The sequence below is a fragment of the Aristolochia californica genome, unplaced genomic scaffold, assembly GCF_029961685.1.
Source record: "Aristolochia californica isolate CCGP_79_NKW_82.1479 unplaced genomic scaffold, dmAriCali1.0.hap1 SCAF_16, whole genome shotgun sequence".
Taxonomy (NCBI): Eukaryota; Viridiplantae; Streptophyta; class Magnoliopsida; order Piperales; family Aristolochiaceae; genus Aristolochia; species Aristolochia californica.
The window spans coordinates 14,517,308-14,522,693 of NW_027181837.1; the positions used below are offsets into that span (position 1 = coordinate 14,517,308).

The following is a 5,386-nucleotide window of genomic DNA, read 5'->3' on the forward strand; positions in this document are numbered from 1 at the left end:
AATTTGTGGAATGAGAAGAGAGGGCTTCAATGATCTACCTCTTAGCCAATGCCTTTATTTATAGTTTTAAAAATCCCTTAGGGCTACAACTTGATTAAAAAAAGACATAAAAGGAACACATTTACACCTCTATGTCATCTTCATGGAAAGTAACATATATTACACATAAGCCACTCCTTTGACGTGTGGGCTTCTTGTCTTGAGCTTGTGGGCTTGAGCCCATCTTCCAACATTTTCTTCAAAAACTCAATAACTCATGGCTAGTTCTTCAACCAAGCTTGGCTTTAACTTTTCCTTATGATAGGTGTCATATTTATCACTTTAAAAAACACATTTCCCTTACTCATTTCAAAAAATCCTTTACGCAATGAAATTGCTCATAAGTCCTAAAAGGTTGGAGAAGGAATTAGAAATTTTCAAAGTTCATAAATCACCAAACCAACTGCTCTTTGAGCTCGGAAAAGTCCCACAAACAATTTCTTTATGTTAAGAGAATCTGAGTACCATAAATCATACAAAACCTTGATTTAATCCAAAAAATCAAGTAAACTACTAGTCTTAAATAATGAGAGATCAAGTTAAATCCCATATCATTCTTCCATCATATAACCATCAACTTCATAATCAATAGGTCTTCAAAACCTTGTAGGCAACCGATCTTGATCAAACTTGCAATATTTGAATGCAATAAGATCAAGGTCATAATATCCTTTAAACACCAAGTATTATCTTTTACAACTTCTTATATGAAAGCCATTTTTTTCTTGATGTGATATAGAGATTAAGGGCTTTGTACATAGTATGAATGTATTGAAAAAATAACCAGAAATCACTTATCTTTCCATGGTTGAATCTCTTCCTTCAAGAGCACCTTGCATGAAACCTTCAAAGGTACTTAAACATCACTTCAATGTAGGAGTCTTAAATCCTTAGTTCTGTTACCATGTAGAATATAGAACTTCTTCATATTGATCTCAAGCCAAAGAGGGGGAGAAGAAGGAGAAGAAGGAGAAGAAGAAGAGAAGAAGAGAAGTAGAGAGAAAGGAGAGAGAGTTTAGAGATCGGATTCCAAGAGAAGGGAGAGGAGAGTTTGGATGAGATTGAGAAGTGAAGAGAGAACTTAATTGCTTTACCTATTTTCCAAGGGCCTCTATTTATAGTTTTTATAATGCCCTTAGGGCTACAACATTACAAGAGTAGAGACATAAATACACAAATAATTACATCTTCATGTCATATTTATGAGAAGACTTCTTGTTTACCAATATGCCACCTCTTGGACATGTGGGCTTTCTTCCTTTGACGTGTGAGCTTGATCCCATCTTCTAATAGATATTAACCATGTTGTTAAGTCTTTTTTCTTCTTACCTACTCAGATTTTTTTTTCTCGATTCTCATTGCATCCATGCTTCTAATGCACTTGTTGTAGACTTCATTTCTCCACACTAAATTTGTTACTTGGTGGAAACTTTCTTCATTTCTCCAATCCAAATTTGTTTGAACCAATTTTTTTTTTTTTTTTTTTTTTTGCATCAACATTATTTTTTTTATTTTTTTTATATACTTAGGTGGGCCATGTGTGGGAAAGAGATGAACTATAATTATAAATCTGAGAATAAAATAATCTTGATCAATTTTCATTATATGTTTTAAATGGTTTCTGAAATTATCTTTATGATTTTTTTGTTATTGTTGAGGTGATTGTGGCTTCACTATATCAGCCATTTGTAAATAAAGGAAATACTAACACTGAAAGAAAAGGTAATCGAACCATTGACAGAGCTATTGAAGCAATTGGTAACTCTAATCAACCCACTGATAGTACTAGTCAAGCTCCAAAACCTTCACAAACACAAGGGAAAGGGACAAAAAAAACTATTTCAGCAATGTAGAACAATTTTCAAAATTTTGAAAAAAGATGGGGTTGAAATGGCCAAATGTAATCATGATAAAGTTGAACTGAAAGGACCAAGAAAAAATGGAACATCCAATTGTTTTCAGCATTTGAGGAGGTGCCCAAGAAATAAAAATCTAGACATTAGGCAATAGTTATTACCCTCTACACAACAAACTAGTGGAACTGTAAGTCTAACAAGTCATATGTTTGATCAAGAGAGACTTAGAATTAGTATCACTAAGTGGGTTGTATTAGAGAAACAACCATTATCTTTTGTTGAGAGCCCACACTTTAGGAATATGATGAAGGAAGCAAACCTTTATGTATCAACCCATTTCTCATACCACTTTGAAAAGGGACCTCTTGAAAATGTATAGCAGTGAAAAGACAAAGCTTCTGGATGAGTTAGTTAAGTTATCTAGTAGAGTTGTCATCACGAATGACATGTGGACTTCAGTGTAATAGAAAGGGTACTTGGCCATTAATACTCACTACATTGATGACTTTTGGATGTTACAAAAGGGCATCTTAAAGTAGGTCTTAGACATATTCATATTTTTTGTTTATGTTATTTACAAAAACTTGCATATCTTATATTATGTTTTTACTAACATTGATAAGATGCTTTGTACTTTTTTATTAGGTTTGTTTATGTTCCTTGTCCTCATACAAAAGATGTCTTGTGTGAAGCTCTATTGAATTCTTTTTTGGAATGGAATATAAAAAGAAAGTTGTCTTGTATTACTATAGACTACTGTTCCACTAATGATGCTTGTATAACATTTCTTGGGGAACAACTTTCTCACCCTATTTTGCTAGATCAAGAGTTTTTGCATGTTCAATGTGTTGCCTATACTTTAAACATAGTTATTCAAGAAGGTCTTGGACAAATAAAAAAACAATAGAGGCTTTAAGAGATTGGATTGTGTATTGGATTGCAAGCCCTCAAAGAGTTGGGAAATTTGAAGAAATGATTCACCAATTGAGAGTTTCTTGCAAAAACAAGTTGATTTTGGATTGTGAAACCCAATGGAACTCCACCTATTAGATCCTTCAAGTGGCTTTGGCATACAAAGATGTATCACTACGTTTGAGACAATGTGAAAAATTAAACATGGAATTGCTGACTAAAGAAGAGTGGATGTTATGAACTCAATAACACTGAGTCATCTACTTTACTTTTATTATTTATGTTGTTTTTAATTTCGAATTTTATTGATTTGTAATAAGACTTAAAGGTAGGGGTAGAATTGTGTTTTAATAACCCTAACATATGTTGATGTTAATTACACTATTTAAGGGGTAAGGATGGAGAAATAAAGCAAGTTCGGAATTAGCATAAACTAGGGTAATTTAGGTTCCTTCTAGGCTCTCTATTCTAGGGTTCTTGGTGTGAACTCTCTTGAGGGTTTGCTGCATCCATTGGGGAGTCTTTGAGGAGATCTTGGAAGGAAAAGGAAGAGGAATTACCTTTCTCTTTCGAGCTGCAAGAGAAGGCCATCTCTTTCACGAAAATTCCAGAAAGGGAGAAGGGTTGGCGTGAGCTAACTATGAAGGAGGACGAATTCTGGTTGCTGGATTGGTGTTGAAGTCAAGAGGTATTTGTTAATCTTATTCCAAGCATTAAGATTAGATTTATGTTTTTCTTTTATGTAAGGAACCAGTGCTGCATGAAATTGGAAACCCTACCTTGACGTGAGCCATAAGAAAGGGGGTTCCACATTGGGGCCTCAAGGAGCTTCCTTGACTAGCTGGGTTCATTCATAATTAAGAAAAGGAAACTTCTTTTCAACGGGAATGAATTCAGTAAAGGGAAAGGGGTTGTTCTTGAGTCATTACAGCAAGTAAAACCCTCTTGACGTGAATCATAAAAGAGGGATTTCATATCTATGTGCTTAAACAGTCCTTTAACTTGCTTGTTGCATCTATAATTGAAAAAAGGAAAATATTTTTCAATCCTAACGTGAAAAGGAGAAGTATAAGAGAGTTCTTTTCATAAAAACTTGATAAGAAACCCTCAAATAGTACTGGATTCATATTCAACTCGCCGAGTTACTAGATCTGTGGCTAGGGACCGTAACAGTGGAGGATGGCAAATGAATTATGTTCTAAATTGGAGATGTTTTGTGAGGTCACCAGGTTATTCTCATACACTAAATACCCCATATTGAACATGTTCTTTGCAAAAATGTGTGATATTAAGTTAGCATTAAGTAGGTGGAATGAGTCCAAGGATCATGCCATATATTGGATGGCACAAACAATGCTCACTAAATTTAACAAGTATTGATAGAATTGTTCTTTAATTTTGGCTATTGGTGTTTTGCTAGATCTGAGGTATAAGCTGGACAAAATTGTGTTTTACTAACCGAAAATTGTACATGGATGAAAGGGAAGAAGTTCGTAAAGTTCGTGAATGTCTACACATATTTTTTAGGGAATATCAGAAGAAAGAAGGAACACCCAATGTAAAGATGAATGCATCTTCCACAAACATGAATCTTGTTAAAGAGATCAATCTATTAGAATTTAAATCAAATATTAAGGAGAATAGGAGTGATTAAGTATCAAGATCAGAATTAGATTTCTGCTTGGATGACCCCTTAAACCCTAGGAGTTCAGATCTTGATATTTTGATTTGGTGGAAGACTAATGGTTAAAAATATCCAATATCGTCATTGTTTGCAAGAAATGTATTGGTTGTTCCTATTTCTATAGTTTCATCTGAGTCAACTTTTAGCACATGTGGTAGAGTGATTAGTGTTTATCGTAGTACTCTACATCCAGATACTATAGAGGCTTTAAAGTGTGTGCAAGATTGGGTTGGAGTTGAATTATATAGTAAGTTTAATTCTGTATTTATTTCTTCATTTAATAGTTATTTGTTTTTTTAAATACCAATTAAATTTTTTATTTTTAGTTTTTGCAGTAACTTGTATTCCTACTTTTATCTCGGATGAGTTACAGGGTGATGATGATAAGAATTGATTTGGTTTTTATCGTAATTTTATATTTGTATGTATATTTTTATTTAATTATATATTTTTAAATATTGGTAATTGGTTGACCTTTTTTTAAAAAAAAAAAACTTTTGTTTTCTGACTTGAGCTATTTGGAGATTGACCGAGTTATGACATTTTATTATGAATTTCACTATCATTATGAGTTGTTTATGAGTTTTGAGGATATGGTTGTAAGATCGTGGAGATATTATATGGTGTAATATCTAAACAGTTTGATATTGTTGATTTGTTATGGTATTTCTAGGAGTATTGAGATTTTAATTTGATGTTGACTTGGTGTGACTATGTTGTACTTGATATTTTAATCCAGGTAGAATGGCACAATGTGAGGATGTTTAATTATACTTCATTTGGAAATGTTAGATTTTAATGTACGATTATTTTCATTTATTTGTATTTTTAGGTATATAAATTTAATTTGAATAGCTTATAGGTGTATATTGTCTATTAATTTGGTATAATTCTA

General features: G+C 32.8%; 1 pseudogene; it reads left to right on the forward strand.

The window, feature by feature from the left end:
- The first annotated feature begins 2,218 nt into the window (after positions 1 to 2,218).
- On the forward strand, positions 2,219 to 4,885 carry LOC137952644 (uncharacterized; annotated as a pseudogene).
- The last annotated feature ends 501 nt before the right edge of the window (positions 4,886 to 5,386 follow it).